Below are 16058 nucleotides of genomic sequence, written 5' to 3'. Positions count from 1 at the left end.
AGTCAAGGTGTGCAGCGTGTAATATATATATATATATATATATATATATATATATATATATATATACTGTGCTTAATTCCCTTTGGTGTGATGCTGTTAGTGTTGTATGCTTAAAAAAATTATAATAGAAAGTTAATATTTGACATTCATTTATGACAAAAAATAAATATCTAAATTATTAATAAAAACAGCATATTTACACAGATACAGTATACAACAAAAAATAAACTGCAAATAAAAGTTAAATCTAAATGGCAAGCTATGTTTTTGCCCTTTATTCCTGCTTGATTTCATTTTTACTACCCATCCCTTAGTACATGCACCAAACTCCTATTAAGGTACCTCATTGTAATAGAACTTTTAAGTATATATATATATATAACGATTATTTCCCAATGAAATTATCATTGACTTGTCCAAACCAAATAGAATTCCGTCAAACATAATTTATATTATTTTTTCAGCATAATATTAAACACACTGCTTTTTAAAACAAGTTATTCGCTAATAATTTATTCATAAATTATTTTTCAACGTAAATGCAATTACAAGTCTTGAATAGATTATCTATATTATCAGTGATTCGCTTTTATTTCTTTGAGATAAAAGGGTTTCATGTTGATGTATCTAAAAAACACTTTTCTTTATTTTACCTAAAACTCCAACAAATTTTCTATTCCCGTTCTCTTTTTTAAATATTATTTTTCCATTTTTTATTCCTTCCATTTTTTTTTTCAAGTCTCCGTAAAATCAAAAAGCACTCGCAATTGGTTTCACTTCCAGACTCTCTAATTTTTCCACAAGCATCAATTACTAATTTTCCCTAGGGTTTCAACCGCACAAAGAAGAGAGGAGAAGAGAAAAACCAAGGTAAAAAAATCTCTCTCTTATCGACAAACAAAAAGGTGCTAGTATCCCGACAACTGTTAACTAAAAAGAACTATTTATAAATACATTATTAATATTTATTTAAGAAAAATTATAAATTATTTATCTTATTATACAAAACAAAATTACGATTTCTCATAACAAATATTTAATAAAAAAAATATTTTTTAAAATGTTTTACCAAATACTTTTGCGATTTTAAAAAGTAGCGATCACGCTTATTGACCCTTAAGATGCAACTCACTTTTGGTCTCTGAATGACCACTTTATAATTATCGCTTCTCTCTCTCCCGAGTGAAGCTTTGAATCCCTGTGGTTTTCCCTCTGCATCCACCTGTGGTGCTTCACCGCCTCCTCGTGAGTGCCTCTTGGGGAGGAGGTATGGCCTTCATCCTCCTCCCCTTTTCTTTATTTTCTTTGTTACCTTTTTTAACCTGTTGGTTGTCTTCCCTTGTTGCCGTCTACAGTTTTGCCGTCCTTTGTACCTCCATCGTTCAACCTCCTCACCTTTCGCTGACACCGTCCACGTCCACTCCAGAACTGAAATAGGATGGCTATAGTAGTATTCGAAAACAAAATTTTTTCATCTTAAACACTAATTGAGGTATAAAAACAAGTATAGTTGTACTGTCAACATGATTGCGAAGTTTTTCATCTTAAACACTAAATGAGGTATAAAAACAAGTATATTTGTACTGTCAACATGATTGCTGTTGTTAGGAAAGCATGCATTCACAGAAGAAATAAAATGGATAAAGAAGATGTGATAAAATATGAAAGAAACATTCTAGACGTATAACAAAAAATTCCAATGCACTATTGATGCTTGATAATGTTCTTTGACTTATATTTGATATTCATGAATGATGCTTACTGGACTTATCAAAACAAAGAAATAGAAAAGAAAAGAAAAAGTACCCTTCGTATTAGCTAGAAATTATAGTATAATGTTGAAGAAGATATAATACTCCATAAAATGGAGAGATTATTCTATGGATGAATTTTGGTACAGTGCTTGAGTATAAATCAGATTTTAAGTATTTGTAATCTATTTAGTGACGTAAAATCAGTATCTTTTTCAAGACTTTTATTAATAGCTAGTTCTCATGACCGTAAGGTTGTGTTAATATTGTGTTTCTTGTGTGTTCTATTGAAATACCAGGAATAGCTGCTCTAACTACAGAAAGTTGGTCATTTGAATCTTTTTCGAATATTGAAGAGGAGCGGGAGCCCGGCCTATTCCCCAAAGGTAAAAGGGAAGAGAGAGTTCAAGAATTTAGAATGCTACATCAATTTTGGGGCTAGAGGGAGATCTTCTCCGGAGAGGTGCCAGCGCCGACGGGGTTGTGTTGGGACCAAAAATGCATTTTCTTTTTCTCCAAATAATCGCGCATTAGGGGCTTTGGGTTTTTTAGGGCTGGTGTTGGGCTATTGTGGGCTTTAGTCTTTGGATTCTTTTTTTGGTTTTACCATTTGGCTATAGCTACTTGAGATTTTTGGGATGGATCTTCTTGGGTTTTGTTTTTGGGTTTTAAGTTGGGCTACCTATGTATACTTTCTTGTGTACTTAGAGGCGCATTGCGCTTTTTTGATATATACAATATTACTTAAAAATAAAAAATAAAAAACTACAGAAAGCATTCCGTGCGAATTTTTTATTTATTTTATTTATTTTTTTAACTTCCTTTTGTATCTTTTCTCCACAAATAGAGTATATGTAATGTGTATAATGATATTTGTTTGGTTTTTATTGAATATCTTGAAGAATCCTTATGCAAGACTTTTTTGATAACAAGCTGTTACAGGGATTGCACTTCTTGAAAGAAACAAGCTTTACATAGGCAGCAATGATAGGACAGTTCGGATTTGAGATTGTCATACAAGACAGTGTGCTCGTGTCATTGAACTTGGTGTCGATATAGGATCAATGATTAGTGAATGTGTTTGGGTGTTCATTGGCATTCCAAATGTTGTTAAGGTAAGCGCTGCCCTCAATATGTTTTGCTTTGTTATTGTTTTAACTTTCTTATCGTTGTTGTTGTTAATATTTTGTATGATTGTTCAATATGTATGCTCCATTTTGCATTTTTGATGATGTTGCAGGCATTGAACACTGAGTTAGGTGCCAAATACAATCTAAATGGAAAGCAATTGAGACTATCATGATTGTGTTTCTTCACTTGATTAATTGAGTTTCACTATGGAAATATTTACATTTTGATAAAGTTATTTGACAGTTTTGACTTAATGTTGATATAAGTAGTTGCTTCACTGTTTCTTTTATCACTCTTCATATTATCTCTATTTCGTGTTACAGGTTTGGGATCATAAAATTTTAGAGTGTGTTATGACGCCGGATGGTCATCCTGATACTGTGACGTCTCTTTTCTTCTAGGACGAGTGTTTGTTATCTGGTTCTTTGGACCGCACAATAAAGGCTTGGGCTCTGAGTACTGAAGGGGGTAATTTGAAAGTAATCTATACACACAATGAAGAAGACGTAAGTTATTTGAGGATTGTGGCACTTGAATAACTTACGTGTTCTTCATCGTGTGTATAGATTGATTCTAAGTTAACCCCCTTCACTAAGAGCCCATGCCTTTACTGTGTTGTCCAAAGAATCAGATAATAAAAACTCATTCCAATAGATAAGTGACGTCATAGTATCAGCAAGACCATCTGGTGTCATAACACATCTCCGCATAAATTTTATTCACTGCCAACTGGAAAAAGAAGAAAGGTGATGTGCATTTGCTGTGTCTTTCTTGTTTGAACAGTTAGTCATTAGTGAATTAAATGTACAATTCATTTACAATATCGTAACAAATTTTGTAATAACCCTTATACGATGTATTTCTTCGTTAATAGAAAAGAATGATTCACAGGAATAATTATATGATTTAACTCCTGTATTTTTCTTCTTCTATTTAGTCATTCAGTTTATTATCCATTTAACCACCAATGCACGTGAGGGAATATATACATAATACTATAGATAAAATCTCTTTTTTAATTGTACTATAATTACTTTGTGCTGAATTCTAAATTCCTGAATGGAAACAAACAATTTGTTCAGGAGAATCTGGAGAGATTTTCTGTTTGAGAATACCCCCATATCCAATGTTGGAGGTGTCTGTTTTTACAATTTTGAAAGCTTTTACGTCAAGAATGCCAAGACAGGGAAAAGTCTTGTCATATTTTTTGACTTCTTGGACAATTGAACTATGAAGATCTGTCCAAGGTGGAGGGTTGCAGATGGAAGATCTTGGGGAACCAAGAACCTGAAACTTGTTTAACATGTTAATGGGTGAACATGTGTCATAGGGGTTTACATTTCCTGGGTTCAGGACTATATGGTGACTAGGTTGTGACTTGATGGGAGGTGTTTTATTTTTGTTTTTACTGGATTGTGGCTTTTCAGCCATCTTTTCCCTGCAAAAATTCACGAGTGAGGAAATCAGGTATAAAATTTTGATCTCTTTTAATGTATTCAATATCAAAATAAAAAATGCTTAAAATTGATTGCCATTTGGCAAAAATCTATTTGCTTGCTATATTTTGAACATCTTTTTCTAAAACATGTTTTGCACTTTTGCAATCGACGAGAATATATATTCTAAAGAAATTATCAATGGCCTGACCTTTTAATATTTATGTTAGAAAAATTATACATTATTGGAGATTGATATTGATATTAAATGGCCTTATAAGGGTATGACTGGCCATCATACCCTTTTTTTCTCTTCTTTTTTTTTATTTTTATTTTTATTATTATTATTTGCACTTTGTAACGTTAGGATCCAGGAAAAAAGGGTATATATTTAGGATTTTAAAATACTTTTTTTTTTTTTAAAAAAAAAAAAAAAAAAAAAAATTAGATTTGTGGATCTGCAAAATAGCTCAACAATTTGCCTTTGCTTTTTTTGCTATTGTTCATTGTCATTCTATATTTAGATTAATTGAGATTTAATATTTACATTGTTTTTTTAAATTAATTATTTATGAATATAAATTTTTGTTACATATTTTAACAGTATAAAATATATAATTGTAGTTATTGAAAACAATAATGATTCTATTGAGTTTCAACCAAATTATAAACAAGCTTGTATTTAGGTAAATTTAGCAAATCTGTCAATAAATCATTTCTTAAGAAAAAAAAAAAAAAAAAACTTACGATTACTTTCAAAGTGATAGAGATCAAATCCGAAGAGCATATTTATAAAAACGACATTGTCAACTAGTTAACCATGATTTTCCACAAACACAATTTGAAAAAACATGGTATTGTTTTAATCCAACATAGTTCAAAAAATATCCTGATTGGTTGGAATACATCATTTTAAAAGATGTATATTACTTAAAGCATTGACAATGTAGGAGTCAAATGATACTTTTATCTAAAATGGTTAATCAGATTTGTAAAAAAACCGACATTGGATCAGCCAAAAAAAATTCAAAATGGATATTTGATTGGATTAGGAAAAAAAAAAAAAACACTACATATAGCAGTACTTTTCAAGGGAGCCATTTTATTTTTTATTGTTTGTCTCACATGTTTTCTCTTTTTCCCAAAACATTTCCCACTTTGCAAGGGAGCCATTTGGGGTGATTGGTTGTATAATTTGGTGTTTTTTTTTTCATGGAAATGGTTTTTTGAATTAAAATGAATAAAAATTTAAAAATAAATATTACTTTAATAGAATAGATAGAAATATAGCTAATCGAATGTAAAGACCTTTAAAAATTCATTAGCTAAATTAGATAAAATGAGTTTTCAGGAGCCATTTTGCATAAAAATTTGGCTTATACATTGTGAATGCTTTTATATTGTTATCTCAACATACTAAACACTCGAAATCACTCACCGTGCCGCTCTCTCTTTTTGTAGAGAAAGAAGCTCCCCCTTCTCTCTAAGAGAAGTTTCCACCTCCTTGTGAGGTTTTTCCTCTGCCATGTGCGGCTGTCTGAGGGAGGAGGGATGGAGTTCTTTTCCTCCCTCCTCCTTTTCACCCTTGCTCTCCATCATTTTCTTCTCTTTTTCTCTTGTTTTCCTTCATTCTCTCTTTCATTTACAGTTGTTTCTTCCCCTTTACAGCAGCTCCCATCGCACCTTTACTATAACTGTTCAACATTGTCCCATCTCCACCATAGATTAGCTTAGCCCAGCCTCCACCTGCCATCCATAAACCTTAGCAGCCCCCTAAATGGTGTTTCTCAATTTGGTTTTTTCAAGACCCGATCTGTCAACACCAGGTAGCTCCTCCATCACGCGTGCCTCACCACCATGCTCTACGGCCTCTATGCTTCCCGACGCAACCATCTGCACCTCCGTCCAGCCAACACTTGCCGAAGCGTTCGCCACACGCGCCCGAGAATGGATCTCACTTGTGGACGCGTGGTCCACACGCTCTAGACAGTAGACAGTTGTCCTCCACGCGTGGCTCCTCCGATTTGTCCTTCACCTGCCTACATCCGCCCCCGCCGGTGTTTTGTGGTGTTTTGTTCCTCTGATTTTGGCACTACGATCTCCATTACCGGCGTGTGTTCATCACGCGCCGGTGATTGGCTTACACTCGCCGGCCTAAAATCTCCATCCTCCATTAATGATGTTGCCGAGGATTTTTTGCTTGCTTTATTGTATTTTACTTTGTTTTCTGTCTTATATTTATGATTGTTGTGTTTTGCTTTTATTCTCTTTTGTTGAAATAATTATGATGTGAAAATTATAGCGTAAATATGAGCGGAAGCAAGATAGAAAATAAACACAAAGATGTACAGGTGGTTCGATGTTAGACACCTACGTTCTCCAACTGGAATACCCTTACGTTCACCAACTGGAATACCCTTACGTTCACCAACCGGAATACCCCTAAGGGCTACATTGTATTCATTAACTTCATTTGTCTACAATACAAAGGTCTCTATTTATAGGTTAATGTCTAAACACAATTATTGTAATCAAATCCCCTTGATTTGATTACAATCCCAATACTTGATTACAATCAACCCATAAATAAAGAATATTTGATATCAACATAATTATGGAATATACGAAAAATATTATATATTTTTCATATATTCTAATAACCCCCCTCAAACTCAAGGTGGAATATTTTGGAACCTTGAGTTTGAAATCAGAAACAATAATGACGGCAGTTGCGAAGGCCGAGAACGAGCCATAGATGGTGGTGACTGCAAGAAGAGATAGAGGCTGGCGAGGCGGTCAGTGACGGCGGCAAGTGGCTGGTGAATGCAGATGCAAAAGGACCGACAACGGGCCAAAACTCCAAATGGGGCCGACAACGGGCCAAGACTCACAATGAGCCAAACTTCAAAATGGGCCACAACGGGCCAAAATCTGAAAAGAGGCCGACAACGGGTTAGGGTTGACAATGAGTCAAACTTCGAAAGGGGCCGACAATGTTGAAAATGATTTGGCTTCAATTAGAGTTGTTGAGAGAGAACGGTGTTAAAGTGGTCGAAAATGGGAACGTGAAAACCGAAAATGTTACTTATTGGAGAGCATAAACTAGTGGAGTTGGAGAAAAAGGACGTACAAGGTTGATGATCAAGTGGAGAGAAAAAAAAAAGCATAAAAGAGTGGAGCTGATAATTCTCTCTAAGCTTTTGCCTTTATAATCTTTTTCTGTATTAGTAAGTAAAAATGATTGCATTTGTAACATAAAAATTAGCATAGTTTACATTCTTTAATATATATATATATATATATATATATATATATATATATATATATAAATGTAAAATTGGTCCATGTGGTTGGCCTAAATTACTAATCATTCATTGTGTCGGTGGTATAACAAATAATTTATAGGTCTATGAAGTTAGCCTAAATTATAAATCACTCCCTGTGTTATAAAAAATAATTTATAGGTACCCATGGTAAGCAAAAAATAACCGTTTACTCCCTAAAATCAACTTCTATTAAACAACTTAACAAAATCTATTACTTTGTTACATCATAATGCTATAGTAAATTAACATAATCTATTATTCAAAACCCACTACTCCTGATTTACAGCTTGAAGAAAGATTTTTTAAATCTCAATTTTCCGTTTTAGCAGATAAACTCTATGAATGGTGATAAGCGCCGAATGTTGCGCATTCAAGCCCCTTAATTTACATATGTTAATTCCTTAGCATTGTTATTTGTTTGATTTTGTTTTGTTTTTGTGTTTCAGGTTTTATTTGACAAACCATTGGAAATTGGACTTAAAAGGGCAAAAGCTAGGCATTCTGGATCTAGGATCGAGCGTAGCTATTCCTAAGCTCGAGCGCACTTGCGCTCGAGCGTCTGCGGACAAGGATCGAGCACATGCCTGCGCTCGTGCGCACAATAGCTAAGCTCAAGCGCACAAAACTTAGGATCGAGCGTAAACGGGCGTGTGGTGCACGACAGCAATCCTTTTCCAGCGTGGATTTGGTTTTCAGTCTCCCAATTGGATTGGGAGACTGACCTCCTGTTTTCTCAAGGTTTCTAGGGTTTTTAGGGTTCTCCTAATCCCTATAAATAGGACTCTAAACATTGTAAATAAACAGATGGCTTTCTAGAGTTAAAATTTCAATAAATTGTCTATGGAGCTTTGAAGATCATGAGTGGCTAAACCAATTGTTGGGTATTGATGTAATCCTTTCCAAGCACAATGGTTTGATTGTATTTAATTTCTAGTTTTTCAATTTATGCATGTTGATTGTATAACCTTGAGGATTGCTACATTTGATTTTTGTTCTTCATATTAAATGCAATTATTCTTAAATTCCACTTCAATATTAGTAAAATTCTTATCTTGTCTTAGAAATTATTTTACTATTATTGAACTCAAATCATTCCTATTTTTTGTGATTATAAAAATGATGGTTATACAATGGTTCTTAATTGACATGCAATCAATAGGGTTAGATAGACCATACCGAGGAAAGACTGATCATACTACGCCCTAGTTTAGTTTAATTTAGGTAGATGATCCGTGCCAACTGTAGATCGGTTATGCTATTCCGTTGATTGTATGAAATTATTTTGATGTGTTTTCTTATTTAAATTGTAACATGCATAGAATAAATTGCTAGAATTAAATATGGTTAACCATTGATGTGTGGATAGTGGTGAAGTCAATACCCTACTCTCTCTCTCGCTCTCTCTCTCATATATTTACTCCACTTATTTTCATGCACTTTGAATTTACACAAACAAATCATTCTCTTTTGAATTAAGTTAATTTTAATCTTTCAAGTTTTGATAATTAAACCACTACAGTCTTTGAGGTTCGACACCATCAATATAGCCCTATCCTACGGGATTCGTCCTATTGCGAGTGGTAATTTTATAATTGATATTTTTGGTCACAAAAATACCACAATCAATTTTTGGCGCCATTGCCGGGGACTGCTTAACGATTTCATTATCTAAATTTAAGGATCGATTTTAGCTTAATAATTTATTTTTCTGCTTTAAGTTGCTAACTTTAATTATGTTTTGTGTTTTGTTTTTATTTTATTTTAGAATTTGCAAACAGGTCCGTAGCTGCCTTCTTTGTGACTGCGATCGAGCGTACAAACGCACTCCAGCAGGAACCAAGCCAGCAGCGCTCGAGCCCTCTCCTCCTGTGCTCGCACCCATCTGCGGCAATACGCTCGAGCGCACCCTGCCGTGCGATCGAGCGCACTTGCAACAACCAGCACCCAAAACCCTAAGTGCATCTAAGGGCCGTTTTGTGAGCTTTACTTTTCTGTTTTATGTTTGTTTGTTTTTTTCTTTTTATTTTCTGTTTTGTTTATGCTAGGTTGCCGTTCTTTGTCTTTTCTATTAATTTCTTGCGACCTTGAAATTGAACGCACTCTTAGACAAATTAGATCCCAAAGGACTCCTAATTTGCTAGAAGAGTGTCCCACTGAGATCATGGGAGACGCTAACCATGTGGATTTGCAAGATCATTATCTTCCTACCACTTACACTACTCCCACATGTCTCTGGCTGCCAGAAGTTACAGCGGCCCATTATGAAGTTAAGCCCATCACTATACAAAGTTTATCTTCTTTCCTAGGGCTTAGCACTGAAAACCCTTATGACTTCCTCAGGGATTTCGAAGTAATTTGTTCTACCATTAAAATGAATGGATTCACTGAGGATGCCTTAATGATGCGTCTTTTTCCTTTCTCCCTCAAAGAAAGAGCCAAACATTGGTTCTAGTCCTTAACACCCAACTCTATCACTTCTTGAGCTCAATTACAGCAAGTATTTCTTAAGAAGTATTTTCCCATAGGAATGACCAATGAAACTAGGGGAGCTATCACAAGCTTCTCCCAATATGAGGGAAAAGATTTTCATAAGACTTGGGATAGGCTGCAGGGCTTACTTAGATCATGCCCACACCACGTTGTCCCGAAATGGCAGCTAATGCAGTGTTTCTATGATGGCCTAACCGAGTCCAATAGAAAAATGGTGGATGCATCTTGTGGGGGAACATTCATGTTAAAAAGCGAAGATGATGCATGGTCTATGTTTGAAAATTTGAGTAACAATTCTCTTCAGCAGGTTTCCACCAGACGAAGGGCACCAGCACCTAAAGCACTCAAGACAGAAAGTTTGTATGAAGCAGGCCATTCCCCAAACATGGCCAACCAAGTGGTTGAGGTTATCACCAAGAAGCTAGATCAAGTTTTGATGACTGCTGGTTTTTCTCCTAATACTGCCCACATGCACACACCACATGAATCTAGCTCATTTTGTTCAAGTCCTATGCATCATGTAAATAACTGCCCTCTTGCTGGAAATTTTATTGATGTTGCTAATGAGCAGGTTAATGCATCTTTCTCCAGACCGGGTAATGATCCATATTCCAATGCTTACAACTCCGGATAGAGAAATCATCCAAATTTATCATGCAAGAACTCAAATTCGGGCAACCTAGCCCCAAGGCCACACAATCAAGCTCAATCCAACAGGCAGCCCTATCAACCTCATTCCACTTACCGGCCTCCACAGCAGCAATACCAGGCCGCACCACCTCCCTCAGATTCTAATTTTGAGGATTGGATGCTAAAAATGATGAGTGAGATGACCTACCAGGTGGGCGAGATAAAGCAGACGGTGAAATCTTAACAGGAGATAGTGAACTCACATTCTCAATCCATTGCCAAGCTGGAAGCTCAAGTCGGACAACTTGGGAACACCCTCAATAGAAGGGACGAAGGAAAGCTTCCAAGTCAGCCAGTGGTAAATCCTAAGTGGCACTACATGGTAGATGAGGGCACTTCATACCATCAGCAAGTTCAAGCCATCACCACCTTGCGAAGCGGAAGAATAATTGACAATCGTGTGGAGGAGAAGAAGGATGAGCACACGGAGCTTGCATAGAATCTGCAGAATGATAAATGCAAGCAAGTAAGCAATGAGGCTTCGTCATCAGCAGCTCCCATTCCAGAGATTCCATATGAGCCACGGGCCGCTTTCCCAGAACGTCTCAACGCACCTTTCCACTTTGGAAAACAAGGAGAGAAAATACAAGGAATGATGGAGATGTTCAAACAGGTAAAAATCAATCATCCCCTTCTTGATGCCATCGCACAAGTGCCTGCCTATGCCAAGTTCCTTAAAGACTTGTGTACTCAAAAGAGGAATACTAGAAATAACATCCCCAAGAAAGTCCTTCTGACTGAGCAAGTGAGTTCCCTGATTAAGCACAACACTCCTCCGAAGCTCAAGGACCCTAGGGCTCCTACAATTTCATGCATCATCAGACAAAGGGAAATTGATAAGGCACTCCTAGATCTGGGAGCTGGTGTGAATTTACTTCCATATTCAGTGTATCAGCAGCTCGACCTAGGGGAGCTGAAGCCCACCACAATGATTCTGCAACTAGTTGATCGGTCTATTAAGAAGCCTAGAGGGATTGTAGAAGATGTGATCATCCAGATGGATAAATTTTTCTTCACAGTCGACTTTATAGTGCTTGACACCGAGCCTGTGCCCAATCCTGATAAGCTGGTTCCTATCATCCTTGGGCGTCCTTTCTTAGCCACAACTAATGCATGCATCAATTGTCGAACTGGAGGCATGGAGATCTCATTTGGCAATATGAAGGTTAGGTTGAATATCTTTATTGCATTTCAGCATGCTCCTGATCAAAATGAGTGTTTCTTTTTGAACAGCATTGAAGAATATGTAGAAGATTCACTACCTAATCTCCTGACCAAGGATCCAGTGGAAGCCTGCTTGACTCACTTCGACTTTGAAGAGTTCAACACCGACTAGCACATCAAAGAGGTCCATGATTTGCTAGAAACAGCCGCAAGTGCAGACTTCCATCCATGGAGAGTAGTAAAGGAGCCCCTACCTGTGACATCGAGCACTCCTCCTATTCCTTCTCTAATGTCTCCACCGAAGCTTAAGTTGAAGCCCCTGCCAACAAAGCTCAAGTATGCATTTCTTGGATCTAACAACACTTTGCCGGTCATCATTGCTTCTGACCTTCAAAAGGACTAAGTTGACAGTCTGCTAGCAGTGTTAAAGGAGCATAAAGAGGTCATTGGATGGACCGTGGCAGATTTGAAAGGCATTGACCCCTCTATCTGTATGCATCAGATCCATTTGGAAGAAGATGCTCGACCTTCCCGTGAGGTACAACGCCTGCTGAATCCCAACATGAAAGAGGTAGTGATGAAAGAGGTAGTCAAGTTATTGATGTAGGCATCATCTACCCTATCTCAGATAGCAAATGGGTGAGCCCCACTCAAGTGGTTCCAAATAAATCCGGCATCACCGTCGTTGAGAATTCTGCTGGAGAGTTGGTTCCACAGCACACAACCACAGGATGGCATGTTTGCATCGACTACTGAAAGCTCAATTCCCATACTCAAAAGGATCACTTCCCGCTCCCATTCATTGATCAAATTTTGAAGCGTCTTGTTGGCCAAAGCTACTATTGCTTCCTAGACGGCTATTCTGGATATAATCAGGTAGCAGTTGATCCCCAAGACCAAGAGAAGATGACGTTCACATGTCCATTCGGCACCTTTGCTTACCAACGTATGCCCTTCAGATTCTGCAATGCATCTGCCACATTCCAGAGATGTATAATGTCTATCTTCTCTGACAAGGTGAAGAAATTTTTGGAAGTATTTATGGATGACTTTTCTGTTTTTGGATCTTCTTTTGATAAATGTCTCCATAATCTTTCACTTGTGCTTCAATGTTGCAAACAAACTAACCTGATTTTAAGCTAGGAGAATAGCCACTTCATGGTGCAGGAAGGTATAGTTTTGGGCCATATAGTGTCCAAAAGAGGTATTGAGGTGAACCGGGCCAAAGTTGAGCTAATTGAAAATTTACCGTCGCCCACTTCAGTGAAACAGATCCGTTCTTTCTTAGGGCATGCCGGCTTCCATCACTGCTTCATCAAAGATTTCAGTAAAATTTCAAGGCCCTTGTGTAACTTGCTTGCTAAGGACGCCCCTTTTCACTTTGATGAAGTATGTCAGGAGGCATTCTAGAAGCTCTGGTCTTTGTTATCTTCTGCCCCCATCATGCAGCCTCCTGACTGGTTTCTGCCCTTTGAAATCATGTGTGGTGCATCTAACTATGCTGTGGGTGCAGTATTGGGACAGCGGGTAGGTAAGCTCCCTCACGTCATCTATTATGTTAGTAAGACTCTAATGGATGCTCAAGTCAATTACACAACCACTGAGAAAGAATTGCTAGCTGTGGTCTTTGCCTTGGATAAATTCCGCTCATATCTTTTGGGATCAAAGGTCATCATTTATTCTGATCATGCTGCTCTGCGACACTTGCTGGCCAAGAAAGAAACAAAGCCACGGTTGATCCGCTGGATACTACTTCTGCAAGAATTTGATATTGAGATTCGGGACAAGAAGGGCACTGAGAATGTTGTTGCCGACCATCTGTCACGAATTTTGTTTAAGACACCCCAGCCAGCTCCTGTTCATGACTCTTTCCCAGATGAGCAACTATTTGAAATTACTCCGAGAAATCCGTCGTGGTATGCCGATATTGTCAATTATCTAGCTACAGGTCGGATTCCTTCTCATTGGTCTAAGCAATATAAGGACCGCTTCTTCAAGAAAGTTCGATTTTATTTTTGGGAAGATTCGGAGTTATTCAAGTATTGTGCTAATCAGATCATTCGACGCTGTGTCCCTAAGAGCGAATTTTCCAGTATTCTCACATTATGTCATTCTCTAGCTTGTGGAGGACATTTCAGTGCCAAGAAGACAACAACCAATGTTCTACAATGCAGATTCACATGGCCCACCTTGTTCAAAAATGCCTATGAATTTTGCCGAGCTTGTGAGAGATGTCAATGCCTAGGAGCTATGTCTCGGAGAGACATGATGCCATTGAGCCCCATCCTTATTGTCGAGATTTTTGATGTCTGGGGTATCGACTTCATGGGACCCTTTCCACCGTCTTGTGGATATGAGTACATTTTGGTAGGAGTGGATTATGTTTCTAAATGGGTAGAAGCCATTGCCACCAAGACCAATGATCACAAGGTTGTTGTGAAGTTCCTCCAAGCCAACATTTTTAGCAGATTTGGTACTCCTCGGGCCATCATCAGTGATGGAGGTAGACACTTTTGCAACCGGTTTTTCAAAACCTTGCTTCTCAAGTACTCCGTCACACATAAGGTGGCCACTCCTTACCATCCTCAAACAAGTGACCAAGTGAAAATTTCTAACCGAGAGATTAAGCATATTCTGGAGAAGACGGTCAGGCCAGACAGCAAAGATTGGTCCTTGCGCCTTAATGATGCATTATGGGTCTACCGCATAGCTTACAAAACGCCAATTGGAATGTCTCCCTATAGACTAGTATATGGCAAGGCGTGTCACCTCCCTGTGGAATTAGAACACAAGGCTCTGTGGGCAATTAAGCAGTTTAATTTTGACATGCAAGCAGCTGGCCCACCACCGGAAACTTCAGTTGACAGAGTTAGAAGAGCTGCGACAAGATGCATATGATAGTGCTCGCCTTTATAAGGAGCGGACTAAAGCTTTTCATGACAAACATATCCTGCCCAAGACATTTGTGCCGGACCAGAAAGTATGGCTCTTCAATTTCAAACTCCGGCTTTTCCTTGGGAAGCTCCGCTCAAGATGGGACGGTCCTTTCATAGTCACCTCGATGTCGCCCCATGGCGCTGTTGAATTGCGGGACCCAATGGATGGCATTTTGTTCAAGGTCAACGGTCAAAGGCTGAAGCCCTACACCCAGAACTTCGAGCCAGGTACAGACGTGGAATCTGTCAATTTGATGGATCCCGTCTATTTTAGCATGGCTGCCACCTGATTCAGGGGCATCTTCTTCTACGCCGCAGTGACAGGTCAGGTATTCTTTTCCCTTGTATTGCTTTATTGTCTTTATCCACACACTGAGGACATTGTGTATTTTAAGTTGGGGGTGTGGGCATACATGATTAGTTCTGAGCATGCAATTAATTTTCCTGTTGTGATTTGAAATTCATTGATGGGCTTAATATGACAAACACATGATCACTTGATTAAGGAATTTAATTTGTGTAACTTTAATTGGCAGCATGAGATATTACTTGTTTCAATTTGATTTTCACAAGCACACTAGCATGTAGCCTGTGGGGCATAAAATCTAGAATCAATGATGTCAGGTTTTAATATTTGGAATGCAGTTGGGTAACTTATCGAGAAAATGACCTTGGCATAAATTCTTAAAAAAAAAAAAAAAAAAAAAAAAAAAATTCGATCATTTTGAGCCTCCCACCAAGTAACCAGACTTCTTACCTCATTAAGCAGTGAGTGTTCGCGTAAAAAAGTGAGAAGTTTGGTTTGATTTATAAAAAAAAATAAAAATTAGCTTAGCTTCGTAGCCTTTTTGACCCCAGTTAGTAAGTCCTTAGAGGTATCTTTACACCTAATGCCCTAAAACCGTCTAGTTTGAGAGTCATTGGCTTAAGGCTCAATACATGGGTCAATCAGAAAGCTTAAGGGAGCTAAGTACTAAAAAAATTAAAAAAAAAAAAAGAGAATTTTTGCCATGGTTGTTTGATCCGATGGGGAGTCTAATGAATTTTGAGTATTGATCCATGCATGATTGAGATGAGTTTTGAAATCTCATGACTATGTGTTGAGTTCACATACACTAGTTGAATCCTGTAATA

The sequence above is a fragment of the Corylus avellana genome, chromosome 1 (genome assembly GCF_965113065.1).
Source record: "Corylus avellana chromosome 1, dhCorAvel1.hap1.2, whole genome shotgun sequence".
NCBI classification, from domain to species: Eukaryota; Viridiplantae; Streptophyta; class Magnoliopsida; order Fagales; family Betulaceae; genus Corylus; species Corylus avellana.
The sequence above is the reverse complement of the archived record's forward strand: the minus strand, read 5'-3'. Positions refer to the sequence as shown.